This window comes from Pelophylax lessonae (assembly GCF_965119305.1).
Source record: "Pelophylax lessonae genome assembly, chromosome: 7".
Taxonomy (NCBI): domain Eukaryota; kingdom Metazoa; phylum Chordata; class Amphibia; order Anura; family Ranidae; genus Pelophylax; species Pelophylax lessonae.
The window spans coordinates 36,508,228-36,533,122 of NC_138774.1; positions in this window are offsets into that span (position 1 = coordinate 36,508,228).

A 24,895-nucleotide genomic window follows, 5' to 3' on the forward strand; every position below is an offset into this window, starting at 1 on the left:
TTAAAGCGGAGTTCCACCCTTTTTTTTCTCCTTTCCGGATTCCTGTGGGGAAAAGCATGTTAAAAAAGAATTGGACATTTTTTTTTTTGGGGGTCACTTAACTTATTTTAGGGGCATCTCTGTCCGAATTCCTCCTTCTGCGGCCGCGGCCCCGGACGTCACTTCCGGTTTCGCATTGCGTCCTGGGAGATGTGAGTCATCAATCCCAGAATGCAATGGGAATGGCCGGCGGCTACTCTGATTGCCGATTGCAATCTACAGCGCATGCGCGAGATTGCAATCGGCATTCTGGGAGCCAGAAACCAGGAAGAGGGACACAGCGGCTTCAGACGCCCACACTGGAGATGGCCGCGCTCTGCAATAAATTTTAAAGGTAAGATTTTATCTAAATTCAATTACTGTCCTGTACTGCAATGTGGGGTGTTAGTGTTAGTGTAATTGGCGTTAGCTTAGGATTAGAGGGGTATTTTTATCTAAAAAATGTTTTTGTGGCTGGAACTCCGCTTTAACTATGTAATAATATAAAATATTGCAGTGGTCATTATTATTGCTACTACAACTCTACTACTTTCTACTACACCTTACAACTAGACCACATCTTTCAGCACTTGCTTGGGGTGGGAGTGCGTAAAATTTAAACTTAGACTCCTAGATGCAGAAAAAGGTTGGTAAACTACTGAGGATGAAGTAGTTATCTGGAAAATTATGTTTAAAAGTTACTTCTGTATATTGCTGCCCCCTCTTCTCTGACAATTTCTGTCCATAGTTCTTGGCCCTAGTAGCGTACTGACTATGTGGACAGCTCTCCTGCTGTCTTTCCTTTACTTTATGATAAGATCTTGACAACAGTGGGGTTTGAAGGCAGGTAGTAGTTAATGCTGCCCCAGCTGAAAAGTTGGAAGTTAATTGGGTTTCCCGGGTCTTCCTTGGTGGGTTTTTCCTGGGAATGACCCCCCTAGTCCTGTGTGCTATAAAAGGGGTGGAGGCCCAGAACCCTGGGGGTTTCTGTTGCTATTCTTTTTGGTTCTAGCCGGCCCATTCTAGTTGAAACCTTTCGCTGTCATTGCTGGAATTTGGATACCCAGTGACACGCCAAGGTCAAAGTTCCCACTGCGTAGGAGGATTGCTAGGACTTGCAGTCCTTCCTGAAGATACTAAGCATTGACTCTGCCAAGAATGGACTCCTTCCTATACAGGTATGCTGGGGCAGCCACAAGCCTAGGATATGGACTGGGGACATTAGGGAATTGACTGCACTTTATTTTGGACTGTTATCTGTATCTGTTATCATGTTAATTTATTCAAGTAAAGTGATCGAAATTTTGGCTTTGCCTGTTCTGAAGTTACTCAAGGGCTGTAATGTAAGTAACTGGCACATATAGTCTACCGCTTAGGTCACTAAACACATTGGCGTACAAGAGTTAATACAATATAAAAATTTAAATAACTAGATGTCAAAAAAATGACCGAAATTTCAGTAGCGCAGGGATGGTGACACCCTCCCACCATCCAAATATAAACCAATGCAGATACAAATCTATAACCATAAATGGCTGAATAAGTAAATGTTAGGATAAATACATACACTAAATGAATATGCATAAAATCAATATAGCATATCAGAATAAAAAGGAGTCCATCAAAAGTCCACAGAGCAGATGATGTACTGTATATGCGTATTAGGGCCATCTTACAGAATGGGCATGCTGGGCAGTTGCCTGGGGGCCCCACTTGCCCACGGGGCCCCACCTGCCCAGTGACCTAGCCCCAGTCAAGCATTAGTCCCCATTCCCGTGTGCATCCTGCCGCCAAACTTAGCAGGTGGCAAGCGCCTGTCGGCCCTGCGCTGCTGTCAGGCTACTTGGGCCATGGAGGGCCCACAACTGCAAGAATGCCTGTCCCCCTCCACAGGTACAGGCGCACACAGGACAGTCGAGTCTGACTCCCATTCGTGTGTGTGTTCCCAGCCGCCAAACTTGGAAGCTGTCATTAGCCTGGCACTGCTGTACCAATAAATATCGCCTTATCGATAATTTGCATTTTTATTCTCATGGGTGGTTGTATAGGCAGGGCCCCAGTGCACTGCATTGCCCCAGGCCCTTTAATGCTCTTAAGATGGCACTGATGCGTATGGTGGGGGGGGGGGGGGGGTTGAGAGGTTAATAATAGAAAAAAAAAGATGGGAGATCCAAAATTTTCAACTTGTCACCAGAACAGAAATAAGGAAGAAATACTCCAATAGGGACACCTGGTTCAGTGACAACTGCCTTAGAAGAGAATACCCTTCCAGTTGTAAAAATTGTGAACTAGTTCCTGTTGCAACTTTGGTACAGGAAGTGAACGGGAATTTTCCTAATGGGATACAGACGACAAAAAATCCATTCTCTATCCACACCAAAAATATGTTTTGGCTATACATACACTTTAAAGTACTAAACCCACAACAGTAAAATCTGTCTGTATATGCAGTAAAGCGTGCTTGTTATACTCACTGTGGTACCTAAGGGGTTATTCCTCTGCATTGTGTAAAAAGGGTGTCTTATCTGATCCTTCTCTTCCACTGTCCCCATCCATCTCCAGATAAGACAGAGCCTTTGGAGGCACTCTACATATGCTCAATTTGGTGTGTATTGCTAGAGATTTTTTTTTCTTGGGAGGATGCATGTGATCACCACAGGGCCAATCAGCACTGCCTAGACATAGGGTCAGGGGTCCTGCAGCCTCATAGGACAGTAAGAGGAGAATGAAAACTCCTCCTACAAGGTTTACCAAACACTGATAGAAGTCACATGACTGCTATATACTGCTGATGAGAAAAGGTATTTAGCAGTTTATATTTACTAAAATAATTGCATTCCATGTTCTGTGTACTGTGGGAGACCGGATATATTAAATGCAGGATCCTGGATTTAGTAATACTTTAAGTATTAAGATAACTCAGGAACAAATTATTTTCTGAACTTTTATGCAAAAAATAAATATTAGGAAAAATAAGTGTTTGGGCTCTTTCACATAGGGTGGCTGGGGGATCATTAAAACAAGTGGATGAGTTGAGGTTTTATTTCACTCCTGCTGCCCACCTGAATCATAACATTACAGCCGAACAGGGTTGTACACATGCCATGGCTGCAATGTTTTGCTTCTTAGCCATGGCATTTTTAACTTGGCCTGCAGAGCTTGACAGGCAACACTGCCTGTCAAACTTGTCCATTGAGATCAATGGAGTTCCCACTGCAACTGTGAGCCAAACACTTGGTTCACAGTTACGATGCAGTCCTGCAATGTAAACTCGCCATTCTGCAATTAAAGTGGTTGTGTCCTCTAAAAAAACAAAAAACAAAAACAAAAAACAAACCCTGCTGGACAAAGGCATAATGAGCTAGTATGCATCGTATACCAGCTCATTATGAAATACTTACCTTAGAACGAAGCCCCGACGCGGCCGCCTGGACACCGCTGAGGCAGCTGTCATCTTCCCTCGGTGTCTCTTCCGGGTCCGGCAGCTCCGGCGCTGTGAGTGGCCGGAGCCACGATGAGGTCACTCCTGCTCATGCGTGCAGGAATTCACTTTCCGGCAAGGAGCTCTGAAGGTCCGCCGGACCTTCAGAGCGCATGCACCGCTGGTGTCAGCGGCTGCATGCAGGGTGAATATCTCCTAAACCGTGCAGGTTTAGGAGATAATAATTTTACCTATAGGTAAGCCTTATTATAGGCTTACCTGTAGGTAAAAGTTAAAAAGCGGAGTATACTACCACTTTAAGAAAGAATAATGAAAAAAAGGCACCAGGAGGTGGCAGTAGTACCTCCTAAAGGCCTGTCAGTCAATACTCTTTCACCCTCTATACTGTGATCCACCATGGATTGCTTTGCAGAGGCCAGTAAGCACTGTTGCCTGTCTAAAAGAGACCTTTATGTTTTCATGTGGAAGCATCAAAATTCAGATGCCTACCTGTCATTGGCCTGGGCACAGAGTTCAAATTGTCTGTAGCACTCTGTAGTGTAAGTTCCTATGCGCCAAGCACTGTACTGCAGTTTTATATACAATATATATGTGGGAACAGGTAGTGCTCAATGCAATGTCTTACCCTTTGCTGGTTTTATAGAACAGACAGGACACAGAGCTTCTTGTCACATCTGACAGCTAAAATCCTCAGAGAGTTCAGCATCTCCCACATGGCACAATTAGAACTCCTCGCTGTCAGTTATGCATGGAAACTAAATCATTTTTTGATTAGGAAAGGAGTTAGTCCTTGTTTTAATACTGACATATAAATCTTATATTTAGGGATGAGGGTCAGATTCGCTGTTATTATGGGTCAAATCTTTGATTTAAAAGTTTCAAGGTTCATTGCCAGAAGTAAGCTGTTTTGCCCTCCATTTTTAGGAGGAAAAAGTGTGTGTTATAGGCAGTGTTGGGGTAGTTACTCAAAAAATGTAACTAGTTACTAGTTACTTCTGTAAATTGTAATGAGATTACTTTACTAGTTACTGCATTTGAAAAGTAACTTCACTACTTATTACTTTACTTTCCTCTTTCTTAATTGACCGTGTAGAAGAAGATACATGACACTCTTTCTGCATAGAGTTTATTGTATAAACACAGGCTTTGGGAAACATGAGAACAAAACCTGAAAAAACAGAATAAAACATAAAGTGCAACAAAAAGTCATAAACTTCATCCCTCTCTATTCTTCGAAATAACGATTGTATCGCACGGCTTGGGTAACGCAGGAAAGCGCGTTCCTATAGTCTAGTAAAGTAGTGTAGTTACTTCCTATAGCCTAGTAAAGTAGTGTAGTTACCAATATTAGTATTGTAACTAGTTACTTTACTTAGTTACCAAAAAAAGTAATTTAGTTACTGTAATTAGTTACTTTGTAACTAGTTACCCCCAACACTGGTTATAGGCAGATAAATACGGTATTTGCTTTTAAGTGTAAATGTGAGATCTGAGGTCTTTTTGAAGACCCTGTCCTGCTTATTTCTATTACAGAGGATGTTTACATTCCTTGTAATAGGAATAAAAGTGACCAAATACATTTTTTTTAGAAAGGGACAGTGTAAAAATAAAAAATAAAAAATAAAATAAAACTGGAAAAAACTGGTAACATGTGGACATCTTTTAAGTGTCACTTATGGAGATTTTTAAGTACCAAAGTTTGTCACCATTCCACGAGCAATTTTAAAGCATGGCATGTTAGGTATCAATTTACTGGGTGTAACATCTTTCACATTATGAAAAGAATTGGTCTAACTTTACTTTTTTCTTATATTTTAATTTAAAAAAGTGTATTATTTCCACCAAAATTGCGGTTGTAAGACTGCTGAGAAAATACGGTGTGACATAAAATATTGCAACGATCTCCATTTTATTCTCAAGGGTCTCCGCTAAAACAAAACAAAACAAAAAAAAATATATATATATAAATAATGTTTGGGGTTCTAAGTAATTTTCTAGCAAAAAATACTGATTTTAACTTGTAAACAACAAGTGTCAGAAATAGGCCTGGTCCTTAAGTGGTTAAATTGGCCCAACGAGAAAGAGTTTTTTATTATATAAATGTAAGATGAGGTATCTCTATTCTGTTAAACTTGAGAGGGGGACAACTAAATGGAACATTGGTCTATCATAGAAAATTTTATGTCCTGTTCCAAATCTGCTGGCTTCTCCCTCTCAGTCCACTCCTTCTTAATATTGGGGGGTGGTACAAAACAACCACCAAATATAAACCCTTCATTAAGACCATGTGGAGAGTGTGTTTCAAGGCAAAAAATCCACCTAGCTTCTAATTTCAGCAAGATATTGTCCAGATCACCTTTTCTTGGACCCATTTTAGCCTGTTGCATTGTCCAAAAGGACTGTGCAATCAGATCTGCCATTGTGACTTTGCCAGAAATGTCTGGCAATTGGTCTGTCCTTTTTAAGAATCACATCGTAAAACTCGACGTCTCAGTTGGCGAATCATTTTGCTTACATATAGCAATGAACAAGGACATTTGGCCATGTAAATTACACCCTCAGTCTCACCATATTTTGGATTTACAAAATCCTTTCCTCTTGGTATATAGGCGCAAGCTTTGCAGTGGCCACATCTGTAACTGCCTGTGGGTTTCTCTGGCAGCCAGGTTCGTATCTGGCACGGGAACAATATTTTTTCTAGGTGGCTGTGTGCTAATGGATCACAAAGGCTATTCACTTTGCAATAAATGATCAAGGGAGAATGTGGTAATATATTGCATAGATCTATATCGTCCTTAAGGACATGCCAATATCTTTTTGCACTATTAAATATTTGGCCTGAATGCCTACAATACGTACCAATGATTCTCATGCCCCCCTCTTCCTCAGTGTTCTTCTGTTTTGGGGCCAATAGTGGTCCCCCAAGAATGATCCTTACTCTATCATAGGATCTCTTCAAATCTCCTAACCTTTAACCCCTCTTGTTGAATCTATCAAAGAGCCATGCATTTTCTGCTCTAAAGGCTCCTTCTGAAGAGAAATTCCCTCTCATAGATTGTTCCATGGAGATACTTTTTTAAAGGGGATGGTGGGGGGGGGGGGATGATGGCTTACCCAGTGTAAAAGACTTATTGTGGAGGTGAGCTTACTGTATATTGTTGATCATGCCATCCTCCTCCCTGGTGATACAGAGGTTAAAAAAATGAATGTTTCCTTTTGAATTTCACTAGTAAAGAACATTCCAACGCCATTGGTATTACGTTTGTTTACAAATTCATAAAAGGGATTCCTTTGTTCCTTGCCATAAGATGAATATGTTGTCTATGAAACGTGCCCATAACAATATTTTCAATGTAAATGAATCTACAAATACCACTGTCTGTACCCACCAGCCTAGAAAAAGCTTGGCATAAGTAGGGGCACATGCTGTGCCCATCGCAGTCCCCCTTTTCTGCCTATATATCTTACCATCAAAATAGGAAGAAAGTATGCTCAAGTACCAAACGCAGGAGCTTCAGAGTAAACTCTGTGTGCGGTTGGAATACATTACTGCGTTTGAAAAGAGCTCACAGGCTTTTAAGCCCAAATTGTGTTTAATGCTGCTGTAAAGAGCTTCCGCGTCTAAACTTGCCAGCTAGATATCAATCAACACCACCCCCTCCAGTTTATTCATAAAATCACGGGTGTCCTCAATATATGACATTATCCCATATACACGTGGCCGTAAAATAAAATCGCTATATTTACTGGTATTCTCTGTCAGATTCTGATTGCCAGAAACAATTGGTCGGATGGATGGTTTATATTGAGGTTTGTATACTTTAGGTAGCACATAAAAGGTGACAATCATGGGATGGTAGTTAATGATGAAAGCAAATTCATCGTTGGACAGGATCTTTTGCCTTTTTCCTTCTTCCCAAATGTGTTTTAATTGACTCAGATGAGTAGGATCAGTAAATACAATTTCATAAGTCTCCTCACTACTGAGGATATCATTACACATCATAAAGGTATGAGTTCCTGTCAATTAATTTTATGTTGCCACCCTTATCTCCTCGTTTATTATCAATTCTTGGTTGTCTCTCAATTCCTGCAGCATCTGCCACTAAAGCTAAGTGAGGTTGAAGGACTTCTTCCCTTTTTTCCTTAATGTTTAGCAATCCTGTGTAAGCAGAGTTTTTTCTTAATTTTGAAATTAAAGAGAACAAGGAATGATACCCTCTGTGGGACTTTAAGGGGCTCTGGTGTAGTGACGCATATAAAAAGTATCAAATATCAAATATCTAAAAAGATAATTTTATTTTACACAAAGGTAATGATACAACATACAAAAAAGATGCATAATCAGACAGCATGGTTGTGACAGTAAAGCACATAAAGTACAATGTTCACAATGGGCAACAACCACGTATGGCCCAACCCCTAGGGGTATGGGGTGGGTGAGGCCTGACACGTTTCGAATATTAGAAGGATGATTCTATCTTCTTCAAGGGCTCAGATGATTGAAACATATTCTGTAAGTATACATACAAAACAATAAATATAATTTTCAAGCGTGGGATTTTTTACAGTCTTTATCAAAACTAGTAATGGATCAATCAAATGGAGACTGACCACATAAACTGTATGCAAGGTACAAACTCACAACCGATAATAAAAGTGATGATCTAGTGGATCTTATTGCATATCCACAAGGAAGCCAGGAAAGCACTTGCCACCAAAAGGCCAGAGATCAACCAGAGTCTGACACACAAGGTCGGCCAGTACAGACCAAAAAGGCAGATCAGACCAGATCCTACATCATGAGAACCTATAAATATTAAATATATAAGACCTGAAAATATGCCACTGTGGGAGGTATATACTGGATAAAATATAAAATGAAATTGAGGGAATACAATTTAATTTTTAAGTAAATAACCCCTGATTGGATAAAGTATAGATCTTGGTAATCCAATTGGTATGCTGCTAATCCTGAATAGGGGATATGCGACAACCAATTTAAAAATCTTAAATCAAAAAACTTTATGTATTATATTGTGGCAATTAAGACAAAAATACCAAACTAAACCAGTATACAGAGGATTTTAAACGGTAGGCGTATAATAACGCTACAGATAATAAAGTTTGCATTACACAAAAAGTTAAGAAAAAAAAAAATCACATCACGAGTGGGGCAGGTGGCTAATCCTCAAGGCTAAATAAGCCATAGGGAGAGAGCAATTCAAACTAAATCTATCAAAAAATGCCGCAAACCAATGATGTTTTTACCATACCTATTTTGGCATGTCAGGTTGGGTCCTGGGATCAGAAGGGATATGCTTGTCCCAGAGTGAAGCCTATCTCTCAATAAAGGAGGCAATAAATGGGTGAGGTCTCATGATGCAGCTCCAATTGGATCTTAGGAGATCTACACCTGGAGGTTAGACTATTTGGCCAATCCTCACGGAGTGCGGTTCGGGGATATGCTACCACGACAACCAGCCATGATGCCAGAAACGGCCGTGGAGAACTAGAGGGGTGCGGCAACTGATGTCACCCGGAGGTCAATCAGACAGGCCGGCCATCTGGGCGTACGGCGCAGGGATCTGCTACCATGGCAACCCGCCTAGATGCCGGAAGTCAGCCGCGGGGAGCGCGGCAACTTATGTCACTGCGTCATCAGATGTAGGCAGATGGAAATGACGGCTGGGGAGAGCCCCTGGGGAATGGAGAACCGCGTCCTACCCTCAGTGGCGCACGATCCCAGATGGGCATCTCGAGTAATCGAGAACCCAAATGGAAAATGAAAAGCCTAGGCCACCAGTGGGTAGCGTTCAACCTACGTGCGTCGGGTGACAGAAAACTGGAGAGCACACGGTCCAAAAGGTGGATGCTAACAGACAACTAATGAAGAAATGCAAACGATCCAACCATCACATTAAAGGACACAATGAATATATGGTTGAGCAAAGAAGGATAGGATAAGGATTGGTAGAACAAAATTGGTGTGCAAAAAATCAGACAGTATTGCACATAAGAAATGTGCATATTACATTAATTTTGTATAATATACTTACATAGACAAAAACAACCCAATCAAACAGTACTGTAATCAAATAACCCTCAAAGGTAAACTACAATAAAACAGATTCAGAAAAAGGGCCTAGTATAATAAATTTGGATTAGTGTCAGAGCTGCCAGTAGCATAGTGTAAATGACAACATGCCTTTATTCATTTTCCCAGCCATCCGACTCAAAGCCCTCTAAAAAGGGTCTGAACGAGATAATTTCATTTAAGCCCAGTGGCTGTGTTGCATTGAGCCTAAAGATCCAACGTTGTTCACGTTGGAGCAGTATTTTGTTCCAGTTGCCCCCTCTGAAACCGGCAAGTATCAAAACAGTGATTTTAGGGAATTTAACTTGATGAACCAAGACCACATGTCTCCCCAGTGTGAGCTCAGGATTAGCAGTTTTCATGCTCAAAACATGGCGGCAAAGTCTTCGCCATAATTCAAGCCTTGTTTTCCCCACATAGAAGCAATTGCAATCACATTTAATGAGATAAACAACTCCCTTAATTTAACAATTAGCAAAATGTTGAGGAGAGTATGATTCATTAGTGGGTAATCTTGGAGATATGTGTCTGAAGAGCCCCAGACCCAGCCCCGAGCCACAGACCCGAGGTCACCCCCCTAGACTAGGGGGCACCCTCAAGGGCCTCCGACAGCCCCCTCAGCACTACATCTCCAAACTTCCACCTGACTCCACTGTCCCTGCTGAGCTGACCCTGAGTATAAAAGAAGGGCCTACCCCCTGCTAGCCCACTTGCTAGGGATTGGTTAGGGCCCTTCTCAATACTCCAAGCAGCTCCTCCTAACCTCCCTCTCATTCTTCTGGAAACTTCTCTATGGTTCCAGCAAGTAGAGGAAGGTACTAGAGATGCTGTCTGATGAGTCAGCCAGCCTCCCTGAGTCACACCCTGACCCAGATTCAGCACAGCCTGGTTCCCAGTCAGGCTAATTTACCTACACTAACAAAACTTCTAGCACACTACATTAAAGGGTGCTACACAGAAAGAGGAAGAGACAGAGATATAGGTAACACTGAAGGAGTGCTGTGATAGTTAAGAGTAGAACCAGGAGAGAACAGAGTCTTGAAGGCCAAGAAAGGGGAGTATGAGGAGGAGGCAATGGTCAGCAGTATCCATTTAGTTTTAAATTGGGACCATGTCTATAATATAATTTTTTTCACAGTGCTTTTGACCTCCTTATTTCGCAGGCTATAAATAAATGGGTTAAGTGTTGGGTTAATGATGGTACAGATTACACTGATGGCTCGATCATAGGTTGGTGAGTAGATGGAGCTTGGCCGAAAGTACATGAATATTACTGTGCCGTAGAGGAGGATGACCATGGTGAGATGAGATGAGCAAGTAGTGAATGTTTTCCTACTTCCTTGGGATGACTTTAGAGTCAACACTGCTCTGATGATGAGTACATAGGACCCAAGGATTAACATCACTGGTGAAAGGAGAATGATAGAACTTTCAATGTAGTCAACTTTCTGCCAGGCATCTGATAAGCCTGAGCAAGATAGCATGATTATAACGGGATAGTCACAGAAGAAGTGTTGGATTACCCAACTACAGAAGACCTGGGAAGAAGTCAGCCAAGTGTAGAAAGTAGAGTGGAGGCAAACAATAATCCAAGAAAAAGACACCAGACAGATACAAGTTCTTTTGTTCATAATTAAAAGGTACCGTAGGGGAAAGCAAACTGCACTATAGCGATCAAAGGCCATGATGGCCAACAAAAAGCTGTCCATGTTGCCTGCTACTATCAAAAGGAATAGCTGGGAAAAGCAGTCATGGGTGGAGATGTGGGTGTCTCCAGACAGGAGGCCATACAAGGCCCTTGGGATGATAATGGAGGTAAAACATACATCCACGATGGCAAGGTTCCCCATGAAGACGTACATTGGGGCGTGAAGCTGGTGTTGTGACACAGTAAGCACAAAGATGAACATGTTTCCTGCAATGCAGAGGATATACACAGTGAAGAAGAAGCAGAGAAGAGGAAAAATGAGATGAGGTATATCAGAAAATCCCAGCAGGACAAAGCCAGAAAAGGTCTTATTTTCATGAAGCTCCATATGTTTATTAACCAGTTATGAAAAAAGTGGAAACTTGCTTTAAAAAAAGAAAAAAATAGGTAATGAGATATAACACGTGACTAACAAAATAAAAGTAAATATATAGTACAAGGGCCAAATACAATAAAGGACAATTCACACATATGTATATTAAGTGACCTAATGGTGAGAGCTTTGTTAGCTTTTGCAAGTGGCATAGCAAAAGGTATAGAAACCTATGTAGATTCTATGGGGCCTGTGGGTAGAAGTGGGCCCCCTTACAGGACCTGTGGAGGCACTATAAGAATATAAAAATCTGTGTGCATGTGAAGATAGTACAAATCTGAGAGGTTACTGTACATATTCAATCAAGAAAATCTGACATCAGACGCAAAGGAGGGAACCGCAGAATAGTTGTCCCTAGGCACCAGTAGTGTATTTAGGTTTTGTGCTGCCCTAGGCCTGACTAAACTTGGGCACCCCCTAATTTGAATATGACCCACCCCTTCCTGTAAAGGCCACACCCTTTCCTGTTTATGACCCGTCCTGTCATCTGTAAACCACAGACCACAACCACAGTCTATGAGTGCCCATCAATGCAGCCTCATCAGTTCCCATAAGTTCAGCCTCATCAGTGCCCATCAGTGCAGCCTCATTACTGCCCATCAGTGCGGCTTCATCAGTGCACCATATCAGTGCAGCCTCATCAGTGGCAATCAGGGAGCAGCTTTTTTGCTGCCCCCCCTGCAAAGTGCCGCCCTAGGCCTGGGCCTTGTCGGCCTAGGCCAAGATACTGCACTGCTAGGCACACATCCTCTTTGCATGCTACACAGCAAGGGGAATCTGTTTAGCTGCCCTTATAGTGACTATATATTGCCCTCCAGATTCTGGTCAACCTGGCCAGCACTGAAATTAAATGCCTAAAGCAATCTTCCCCAGGCTGTAAATATCCCAGGCTGTAAATATCAGGCTCAGGCTGTAAATATCCTAGAGTGTCTTCTCAGTTAAAATTGAGAAGACAGCTTTTTGTAGTTCTGCAAAAAAAAGAAGAAGCCAGTTTTAGGAAGTTTTATTTAATTATGTAATAATATAAAATATTTTAATGGTCATTATTATTGCTACTAGAACAGAAAAGAAGGATGGCGCTCTAGCGTGCACATATAGTTAGTAAAGTTTAAGTATTGACCCCAAAAATAGTCTCATTGTAAGCCTTGAAGGTTTAATGAACACACACGGATTAAAATATTTAATTAATAAATGTACTTCCAAACTGAACCCTGAAGCCTCTGAATCTCCTTGGGGTGCTGTGGGGATCCCTGGTCGTGGGACTCCAATAACATAAAATAACATTGAAGCTCTTCAGAAGCTCTTGTGATACTTCCTCCGTCCCGCCCGGCTTCCTGTTCATCTCCTCGGCATCACTTCCGGTGACGTCATCTATGCGCCACTTCCGGTCCTCACGGAGGACTCGGTTTCGGACAACGCATTGGCCCCGGTTCAGTGTAGCGGCCTCACACAGGACTGGGGGGGGGGGGGGGGGCTGCTGCACACAGAAGGTTTTAAGGTTTTGTATCTTAATGCACAGAATGCATTAAGATTAAAAAAAAAAACTTCTGACTTTACAACCACTTTAACCACTTAAGCCCCGGAAGATTTTACCCCCATTCCGACCAGGGGGTATTTTGCGATTCAGCACTGCGTGACTTTAACGGACAATTGCGCGGTCGTGCGACGCTGTACCTAAACGAATTTGACGTCCTTTTTTTCCCACAAACAGAGCTTTCTTTTGGTGGTATTTGATCACCCGTGCGATTTTTACTTTTTGCGCTATAAACAAAAAAAGAGCGTCAATTTTGCAAAAATAACAATATTTTTCACATTTTTTTATATGAAATTCCCCCCAAAAAAAATGTAAAAATCAAAATTTTTTAACATTTTCGGCCAATTTGTTTTATGCTACCTATGTTTGGTAAAAAAATCGCAAAAAGCGTATTTTGATTGGTTTGCGCAAAAGTTATCGCGTTTACTAACAAAGGGAAAGATTTTTGTCATTTTTGTTGTTTTTTTTTTTAACGCGTAATGGCGGCGATCTGCGATTTTTTTTGCGGTACTGCGACATTGCGGCGGACAGATCGGACCCTTGACTGACATTTTTGACACTTTTGGGGTTACCAGTGACATTTCTACAGTAATCAGTGCTATATATATGCACTGTTACTGTAAAAATACACTGGTAGTGAAGGGGTTAACTTTATTTGGGAGGGAGGGGCTGTGTGTGTCCCTAGGGGCGTGATTCTAACTGTGATTGGCTGTGGCTTCAGCTGTAAGGACACTGATCAACGGATCTACATAGTAGATCCATGTGATCAGTGTCTTTGCAGCGAGGAGAATGACAGGCAGCTTGTTTACACAAGCTGCCTGACATTCTCCCTCTCCCCCGCCGATCGCCGAGTGGCCGGCGGACATCGGGTCCGCTGGTCACACGCGCGGGGGGGTCCGTGACCACGCGGGAGCGGGAGCGCGCCTCCGGGGGCGCGCGCTCGCTCCCTAGACCCTCACAAGCAAGCAACGTAGCCCTACGTTAGTTTGCCTGTGAGGGGCTGACCGCCGACGTAGATAGTCGTGCGGCGGTCGGCAAGTGGTTAAGTAAGTTTACTTTGGACACTATGCGGAATTATTTAGTTTGTCTTTTTCCCCTTGATGTATAGAACAGACCATTTACATATTCATGTGCAATTTTTGATACTAAGCCTTTGTCCCTTGAGCCCTTTTCTGGCCATCAGGATATCTGGGGGAGTCCCTCTGTGTTTTAGAATCCGTCATTCTCCATTTATAAGATTGTGACTTTTTCATTTATACTCTTTAAAAAGTTCAATTATTGTCATTTATTTTGTTTATTTGCTCTCTACTCATTGGCTTGTTAATTGTTGTTTTCTAGAATCCATTCATCCCACTATATAAGGCTCGGTTTCCACTAGTGCGGCTACGAAGTCGTGCTACTTCTAGCGCGACTTCGTAGCTAAAGTTGTTTGCGGCTTTCAGTGAGACTTGTCCCTCATTATAGAGGGAAGTCGAACTGAAAACGGCTCAAAAGTAGTGCACAAACTACTTTTGAAGTCGCCGCAACTCAAGACGCGGCAGTGGAAACGGGCCACATTGAAAACAATGGCTTTTGACTTGCTGTGCGACTTGACGTGTGTCAAGTCACACAGCAAGTCGCACTAGTGGAAACCGAGCCTTAAGCCCCTGAAGAAGACTGCGAAAGTTGAAATGTGATGGAATTCAGCTCTTCATCCTTGACTTTTTAATTAATGGTAATTCTCTTGACTTTGTACTTGGTTTGTATATTTGTATAAATTATGTATGTGTAGCAACCTCCTGGACTGGTGCTAAAGAGAGAAAGTGAAGTTTAAAATCCTGTCTGCTTACCACAGGGATTGCCGGTAAATCCATATTGTTCTCTGCCTACCAGAGAATCAGGATCTGTTATTGAGGTCTGCTCAATGTGTTCAGGTGCAACTCAGTCTGTCTGCTTTAACACTTATCCAATAGGGAGGCATGTTGGACAGTGGGAGGAATCCTGGCAAATGAGTGCACATGTGTTTGATACAGCCTGGTGATTTGGCAGAAGAAAGTGCATTGGTGCATGCTGGGATACTGTATAAATGCTAGGAGCACATGTGCTCGGGGTCTTTCATCTGGATAGCGGAGTCCAGGAGGGAGGGGTTGGCTTCCTCCTCCTCTGCAGAGGTTCCATGCAGCCTCAGGTAGTCGACCTGAGGCCTAAAGAGAGCTAGAGAGGAACTGAACCCATAGGTCCTGTAAAGCTGACTGGAAGGGGAGACATTGAAGGATCTTATTCTGCAGTACAGTGAGTACAGATCTGTGTCAAGGGGCCTGACCTGAGGGGGGCAACCCCTGCAGCTAGAAGAGTCAGTGGGCGGGTGTCAGTAAAGGAGATGCTAGTGAATGTCCCAAAGATAATGTATGATCACCAAGTCTATTGCTGGAGAGAAAGGAGCATAGAGACTTAACCCTTTCCATACATGGGGCAGTATGGTTCAAGCAGTGCCGCTGCTTCCACGAGCAATCTGGTGAGGCCAAGGGAAAGTTGTCCTTATCCATTGTGAATAGTTCCAGTTGGAGAATCCCACTATTCCCTTCCCCCATCCAAGTTCCAAAATAAACACAAAAAACCAAAACCCCTGGACTGTTTATTGAGCAACGAGCCATTGGGAGTAAGGATGGATGTGTGAACTGTACCATAAGTGACAGTGTGCTGGTAATCAGAGGAGGATCCAACAGACTTGCTTGTCTTTTAACATATTTTTATAATTAACTTTTTGGATTTTAATATTTACATGGTTACATAGTAGGTAAGGTTGAATAAAGACCATGGTCCATCCAGTGCAACCTGTGTAGGTGTGTGTGTCAGTGTCGATAATCATTTCCAATATCCCTGTATGTTGTGTTCTTGCATGTCCAAGAGTCCAAGAGTCTTTTTAACCACTTTAGGACCGCTCACATTGCTGCTACTGCGGCAATGTGGCACGATCCCGTCCAGCGACGTAGACCTACGTCGCTGGACTCCTCCCCCTGTAGGCGGCGCGCTCCCGCTGTTTTCAGTCACAGCGGGAGTCGGGCCAGGGGAGGAGCGGCGGCGATCGCCGCTGCTCTTCCCCGATCGTCTGGGAATTTAGTTTGGAGATCCGGACGCTTGTGTAAACAGAGCGGGCGGATCTCCTCAGTGACAAGGAGTGACAGATTGCAGTGTTCAGCATAGCTGAACATGCAATCTATCCTTGTGTCACTCAGTCACCCCCCCCCCCACACGTTAGTAAGCACCAGGCATACATTAACCCCTCCCTCTCCAAAAAAATTAACCACTTCCCTGCCAGTGTCATTTTTACAGTAACGGTACATATATATAGCACTGATTACTGTAGTAATGTCACTGGTAACCCCAAAAGTGTCAAAAATGTCAGTCAAGGGTCCGATCTGTCCGCCGCAATGTCGCAGTCCCGCAAAAAAAATCGCAGATCGCCGCCATTACTAGTTAAAAAAAAAACACCAAAAATGACAGAAATCTTTCCCTTAGTTAGTAAACGCAATAACTTTTGCGCAAACCAATCAAAATACGCTTATTGTGATTTTTTTTACCAAACATAGGTAGCAGAAAACAAATTTGCCAAAAATTTAAAAAAAATTAGATTTTTATATTTGGGGGGGTTCATATAAAAAAATGTTAAAAATATTGTTGTTTTTTCAAAATAAACGCTCTTTTTTTGTTTATAGCGCAAAAAGTAAAAATCGCACAGGTGATCAAATACCACCAAAAGAAATCTCTGTTTGTGGGAAAAAAAGGACGTAAATTTCGTTTGGGTACGGCGTCGCATGACCGCGCAATTGTCAGTTAAATTCGCACAGTGCCGAATCGCAAAAAGTGGCCTGGACTTAAGACAGCAAAATCCTCCGGTGGTAAAGTGGTTAAAAGATAAATACTCCACGCTGACGCCACAGATTGTGGAACAGAGTTCTACATCCTTATCGCCCTGACAGTGAAAAACCCCCTACGCAGCTTAAGGTTAAACCGCTTCTCCTCCAATCTCATTGTATGACCACATGTCCTCTTACACTCCCTAAGACTGAAAAATATTTCCTATGCTGGGATCACTATAGAGGTGTAGCACCCTCCTAGATAGGGGCTAAGCAGGGAGAATAGTTTGCTCTGCCTGCTTAACGTGTGAGTAGCAGGTAAATCATAGTCTGCACCATCTGCTTATCAGGGGAGCCTGGTCAGTAGTTAAGCCTGTTACATGTGTCCAGCCAGGGTGTGATTCATCTGGGCTGAGGGAGTGTCCCCGCTGTATCCAATAGAGGAGCCTATTGGACAGTGGAGAAAACCCAGACAGTGACACACAGGCTCTCATGACTATCCCAGTGGGTTGGCACAAACAGTGGTGCATCCTGGGATATGTTATAAAAGCCAAGGGCACATGTGACAGGCTGTCTTTGGGCAGGAAGCCAGGTCCCAGGAGGAGGGTGACGGCTGTCTCGCCTCCTGTCTGTTGTGGAAGGTGGTCACAGGCGGTTTGCCTAGTGAGCCAAGAGTGTGGTGCTGAGCCAGGAGGTCCAGGAAGCTGGCAAGTGGAGTTGGAGGCAGAGCAACCTTGGGAAAAACAGTGTCCGTCAGTACCGGGAAGCTTTCCAGGGGTCTGCCCAGGAAAGGGGACCACTCTAGTGGAGAGTCAGTGGACAGGTGTCAGTGCACACAGCAAGTTAGAAAGGGGGTGCCAAGCTAGAACCATGAAGAATAACTCAAACAGGATCACATTATCTATCTTCACTTCAGTGGCAAGGTGAAGCAGTGGCCTTGCCGCACACTACAGCTAGTTGTCCTCAAGATTGTGCATAGTTCATAAGTTGGAGTATCCCACTCATCCCTTCTCCTATCCCAGTTCTAAATAAAAACACTAAAAAAAAACAACATCCCCTGGATTGATTATTGACTGAGCCAAGGACTTTTAATGCTATTTGTCTGCTATCAGTTGCTAAGGGTAACCCAGGGGAATCCAGAAAGGGCAATTCTCAGCAGTCCTCTAGGGGGCAGTGCTACAGAGGTATTTGTGAATCGCTGTCATATCTCCTCTCAAGCATCTCTTCTCCAGCGAGAATAAATTTAGTGCTTGTAGACGTTCTTCGTAATTTAGGTCCTACGGTCTGCTTAATAATTTTGGTGCCCTTCTCCGGACTCTCTCCAGCACATCCTTTCTAAGGACCGGTGACCAGAACTGGATGAGATGCTCCAGATTTGGCCTAACCAGAGTTTTATAACTGGGACCCCCAGATCTTTCCCCATCCATTTGTTTCATGGTGCCTTAAAAGTCCCATCCATAGTATTAACCCTTCTTGTTTACCTTGTTCAGGGATGTGGCACCAATAATTGGACACATATGACCTGTAAGACATAACTCTTTTGTATATTCTCTTTATAATAAGCTACCCTGTGTTTGTACCTCTTCTCTCTCTTGTATGACTTCTGCCTAGTCGCTATAAGTAAAGTCAAAATTTTCCTTTTCTCTTAGTTTTGGATAGAGGGATTACAACACCTATCATTTTTTTATAGCTGTCTGTACTCCCATTAGGGAGATTTACACTCTCTAGTTGTCCTGTTTGCTATTATCATCAAAAATGAAACTAAAAGAAAATCCCAAATTTTGGGTTGACACCGGGACAGTAATAGAGGGCAAATCTTTCAATGGGGACACTAGTTCTGGTGACACACTGGGATTCCCTCACTTTGGAGGGATTTTCTCTCACTTCCTGTTTTGGCTATGTGACAGGAAGTGAAGGGACATTACTCCTATGGGACACTAATGACAATTAAAAAAAAAAACTGACACTAACCTTCCTTTACTATATCCAGAAAAAAAAAAGAAAGGTTTGACTTTAGCTACACTTTAACCACTTCTGGACCGGGAGAATTTGCCCCCTTAATGACCCTGCCATTTTTTATGATTCGGCACTGCGTTACTTTAACTGACGATTGCGCGGTCGTTGCGACGCTGTACCTAAATAAAATTGATGCCCTTTTTTCCCACAAATAGAGTTTTTTTTGGTGGTATTTGATCACCTGTGCAATTTTTATTTTTTGCGCTAGAAACAAAAAAAGAGCGACAATTCTGAAAAAAAAAAAAAAACAATAATTTTCACTTTCTGCTATAAAACATTCCCAAATTATAACATTCTATAACATTGCCCCCCCCCCCCACCCCCAAAAAAGAAAATTGAAAATCTAAGTTTTTTAACATTTTAGGCCAATTTGTTTTCTGCTACATATTTTTGGTAAAAAAAATCACAATAAGCATGTTTTGATTGGTTTGCGCAAAAGTTATCGCGTCTACTAACTACGGGAAAGATTTATGTCATTTTTATGAATGGCGGCGATCTACGATTTTTTGCGGGACTGGGACATTGCTGCGGACAGATGGGACCCCTGAAATGTTTGAAACTTTTGGGGGTACCAGTGACATTACTACAGTAATCAGTGCTAAAAATATGCACTGTTACTGTAATAATGACACTGGCAGGGAAGGGGTTAACCCTGTGGGTGATCAAGGGGTTAAATGTGAGCGTTTTCTACAAAATTGTCGCTCTTTTTTGTTTATAGCGCAAAATCTAAAAATCACACAGGTGATCAAATACCACCAAAAGAAAGTTCTATTTGTGGGGAAAAAAAGGACACAACCGTGCAATTTTTTGTTAAAGTAACGCAGTGCCGAGTCGCAAAAAATGGCCTGGTCATTAAGGGGGTAAAGTGATTAATGGTAACCTAGCCAAAAATGAGCAATTACCATGCAGTGTAAGAGAAGTCCTACTGGTTGGGGTAGTTTTGAAGTTTTGGAGCTTAGCTTTAAAAGTCAGGAGACTGCTAATGCACATGTTACAGTGCTTGCATAGCCAGAGCCTTTTGTTTTTTTTTTATGTTTTGGATAGGTTGGAAAGTATTAGAACCCCTCATAGATCAGAGGATCTGCAGTGCATTCCTTCTAGCTTTTGCCCTTGATAACAGATGGGTGCTCATAGGGACTGCAGTGGATGGCGTTGTGCAAACCACAGTGAAATCCCATTGGGCAAATTGTCATTCACTTTCTGTCCCAGAGGTGCAACAAAGAAATGAGACAATTTCTACAATATGAAGATCATTGCCTTCTAAGTCAGTTGTCACTGAAACAGGTGGAAATTGTTGGATCTCCCATCACTTTCTGTCTAGGAAGCAATGGTCCCCGGGAAATTTAGAGAGGGGAAGCAATGACAATACCTTCACAGTATGGAAGGATTGGAAGGCAAGGATTTTTTGGCACACAAGTATTATAAAATCTAATTTTATTAATAAATTCTTGTAAAAGCTGGCGGCGGTTCCCCATTCGGGGAGGGTTCTTCGTTTGTTCACACAGGAGTATACGGATGTACCTTCGTTTTGGATTCACAGTCTGGATCTGTGCCATATTACTTATGTTTACTATGGCTTACTGATGTCAGCCAAGCAACCTTTGGATGCTATATTTCCAATGGCTTACTTTTCATTCCATTATATGCTCCATCCACTCCTTTTGTGATCCATGATACCCTCCTCGTTAGCTACATTTGACGCTATTTGCGTTTTCTTTCCTTTACAGCAATATACAGAATACTTTACTATAACGCTCCAGACGTAGCTAATTGTAGCGAAACATGTCGAGCAATGTGAATGACAACAATATGAATAACTGAATACAGCATCAACTGATCTTGTTGGACGGCAGTCTCATCTTCTGTCACCCTTCGCTAGATCCCCTTGATGTGAAGTATTTACTTATACTCTATTACCAAGAGTTCTTGTCATATATAGTTGGATATTCTGTATTAAGCAATTATCAATTCTACTGCTATAACATTGTATGTGTGCCTTATTTAAGGCCAATATTTAGATTTTATTGTATTTCCCAGCTTTTACAAGAATTTTTTAATAAAAATTGATTTTATCATACTTGCGTGCCAAAAAATCCTTGCCTTCCAATCCTTCCATATTCTAGTCAATTAGGGATTTGGCACTACCAGTACTTTTCTTATATGCTCAGACTGCTGCTGTCTGCAGGGATGGTGCTACCACTAGGCGAACTAGGCAGCCACCTAGGGCGCACTGCCACCTAGGGCGCAACCATGGCCAGTGCCACGTTACTCTCCTGTCACCTCCTCATCTCTGGTAGGTGCCACCTATAGAGAGGGGGGCTGTGTTTACAGGAAGGGGGCTTAGGGTTAAAGGGGGGCAGTGTGTATAGGAAGGGGGGTGTAGGGCTAAAGGGGGGCAGTGTGTGCAGGAAGGTGGTGTAGGGCTAAAGGGGGGGAGTGTGTGCAAGAAGGGGCTGTAGCGTTAAAGGAGGGCAGTGTGTACAGGGAGGGCGTGTAGTGTTAAAGGGGGGCAGTGTGTACAGGAAGGGGGGTGTAGCATTAAAGGGGGGCAGTTTGTGCAGGGAGGGCGTGTGGTGTTAAAGGGGGCAGTGTGTACAGGAAGGGGGGTGTAGCATTAAAGGAGGGCAGTGTGTGCAGGGAGGGCGTGTAGTGTTAAAATGGGGCAGTGTGTACAGAAAGGGGGGTGTAGTGTAGCATTAAAGGGTGGCAGTTTGTGCAGGAAGGGGGTGTAGCGTTAAAGAAGGGCAGTGTGTGTAGGGAGGGGGGTGTAGGGTTAAAGAGGGGGGCATTATGTGCAGAAAGGGAGCAATGTGTACAGTTTTTTTTGGGGGGGGCAAGTAGCTGGTCTTGCCTAGGGCGCAAAATAGTCTAGCACCGGCCCTGGCTGTCTGATTGCATATTTCTTTCATTGTTTCAATACCTTCACAGTGCTTTTGATCTCAGTGAAATGTAGAGTTGTCACCTGCACTTCATTGCAAACATACAACCTTTTATCCCCTCCAGTCCAAAAATTTACAATGGTTACCAGAACTGGAATAGAAGGCAAATGCTCCAACGGGGAAACCAGTGACATCTGTCTTAGAAGAGATAACCCTTCACATTGTGTCTAAATTCTGGTTGCATCTCTGGGACAGCAAGTGAATGGAAATTTGCCCAATAGGATACAGAGAGCAGAAAATCCTATTTCCATCCCCAAAAAAAATATTTTGTCTCCACATACACTTTAGGTCTTATGAGAACTCAGGAACAAAAAAAAAAATTAGGATCTTTCAGATCTTTCAGATGGGTGGGCAGTGAAACAGATTCTAAGATTACATCCTAACAGGGCTGTACTTAAAGTAATTGTAAAGTCTAGTTTTTTTTTTTCTATTAAAATAGCAAACATGTTATACTTACCTGCTCTGTGCAGTTGGTTTTGCACAGAGCAGCCCAGATCCTCCTCTTCTCCGATCCCTGGCTGGAGCTCTTGGCCCCTCCCTCCTGTTGAGTGCCCCCACAGCAAGCAGCTTGCTATGGGGGCACCTGAGCAAAGGTGCAGCTCCGTGTATCCATTCAGACACGGACCTGCCTTTCAGCCACGCCCCTTCTCTCTCATGATTGGCTAACTGAGTTTGACTGACAGCAGCAGCAGTCAGTGGCGCCACTGCTGTGCCTCAGCCAATCAGAAAAGAGAGTCCCGGATGGCTGAGGCACTCTTAGACATCACTGGATAGAAAGGGGGCTCAAGTAAGTATTGGGAGGGGGGCTGCTGCTTGCAGAAGGCTTTTTATCTTAATGCATTAAGATAAAAAAAACCTTCTGACCTTGCAATCACTTTAACCCACTGCTGTGATGCCTGTTAGACCCATCCATTGAGATCAACGGAGCTGCACTGCAACCACGAGTCAAAACTGGCATTTGAGGCACAGTCCGGCAATGTAAAATTGATTTTTGGCAAAAAAAAAAAAACAGGTATTAGAGAAATCAGAAGGTGGCAGTAGCATCGCCCAAACACCTGTCAGCCGCTTCTGTACCACCATCCAGGAGGAGTCACTTTTCAGAAAAACTATTTCCTGTCTGAAAGAGACCTTTGTTTTCAGACAAAAGCTTCATAATTCAGACACTTACCTGTCATTGGTCTGGGCACAGAGGTAATTATGCCTATAACACTCTGTATTGTCAGTTCCTCTCTTCCCAGGACTGTACTGCAGTTTTATATACAACATTTGGAAATCGGTAGTACTCAAAGCAATGCCTGATCCTCCGCTGGTTTTATAGAACAGACGGGACACAGAGCTTCTTGTCACATCTGACAGTTGGAATCCCCAGAGATCCCCGCTTCTCCCACGTGGCACAATTATAACTTCTTGCTGTCGTTATGCAGGGAAACATTATCATTATTTGATTAAGAGAGAAGTGGGTTCCTGTTTAATACTCACATATAGAACTCATGTAGCACCCCCTGACCCCTGGCATCATGGTGGTACCTTCAGAGACAGGGTGGGCTGACATTTCACCTTATTGGTAGATCATAGGCATAGCGGAATATGTAGATAGATGGGCACCAGTCTCTTTAGATGAAACAAAAAGGGGTTTTATTACTTACAGTCCCATAGTAGAGAGGGTTAGGGGTTCAAATGCTCAGGATTAAAGCAGAACTACACCACTTTACTTGTCACAACACAGGAAAAGAGCCTTTAAAGCGGAGTTCCGGGCACAAAAACAATTTTTTTTTGTGCCCCTCCGCTAGGTATGCCGCACCTGAAAAGGAATTGGATAGTTATTTTTATTTTTTTTGTTTACTCACCTTTTTATTGAAGATCGTAAATACTCACCTCTGACTGCTTCCTCCCTCGGAGCCGCAGCTCACCCCGTCACTTCCTGCCTCGCTATGATTCCTGGGAGCTGAACGTCACAGCTCCCAGGAATCAATGCGACGGCACCGGCCCCGCTCGTCATTTCCGGGCGACGCCGCATTCCCCTGCTAAACAGCTTCTGGGCATGCCCAGAAGCTGTTTAGGAATGCGGCGCCGCGCCGGAAGTGACGAGGGGGGCCGGTGCGGCGCATTCTGGGACAAGAAGACGCGGAAGAAGACAGAGAAGAGGACCGCGCCGGCTTCAGCTGCCCACAGCAGAGATGGAAACGCTGTGGAAGAAATTTTATAAGTAAGTATTTCTTCTAAAAGGTAAGTGCGAACCGGGACAGATCAGAGGCTAGCCATTGTGGAATGTGCTAGCCCTGACTGTACCGGGGGTATGTTCAGTAAAAAATAATTTCTGTGCCCGGAACTCCGCTTTAAGTTGAGACCTACACTCCTGGTTTAGAACTTTGTAGTAGACATCTCTATTAGCAACAGCATTCATTTTTACTTTAGCGTCACTTTAGTGTGAATCTAGTGATAGTTTAGTCAGTGTGAGTTCAGTCAGTGGTACTTTATGGTCAGTTTGTTTTGTCAGGGCAAGTTTACTGCATTATAGTTCATTGCATTAGTGCACATTTAACGCAGTATATTTCTGTGCATTGCGTGCCGTTTAACAGAGTATATTTCAGTGCGTTGCGTGCTGTTTAATGCAGTATATTTCAGTATATTGCACGTTTAACGCAGTACATTTCTGTGCATTACATGCCGTTTAACGCAGTATATTTCAGTGCGTTACATGCTGTATAACGCAGCATATTTCTGTGCATCAGTGCACATTTAAGGTAGTATTTTTCAGTGAGTTATTGCACGTTTAACACAGTATATTTCAGTGCGTTACTGCATGTTTATCGCAGTATATTTCAGTGAGTTACTGCATGTTTAACGCAGTATATTTCTGTGCATCAGTGCACATTTAACGCAGTATAATTCAGTGCGTTACTGCATGTTTACCGCAGTAGATTTCAGTGCA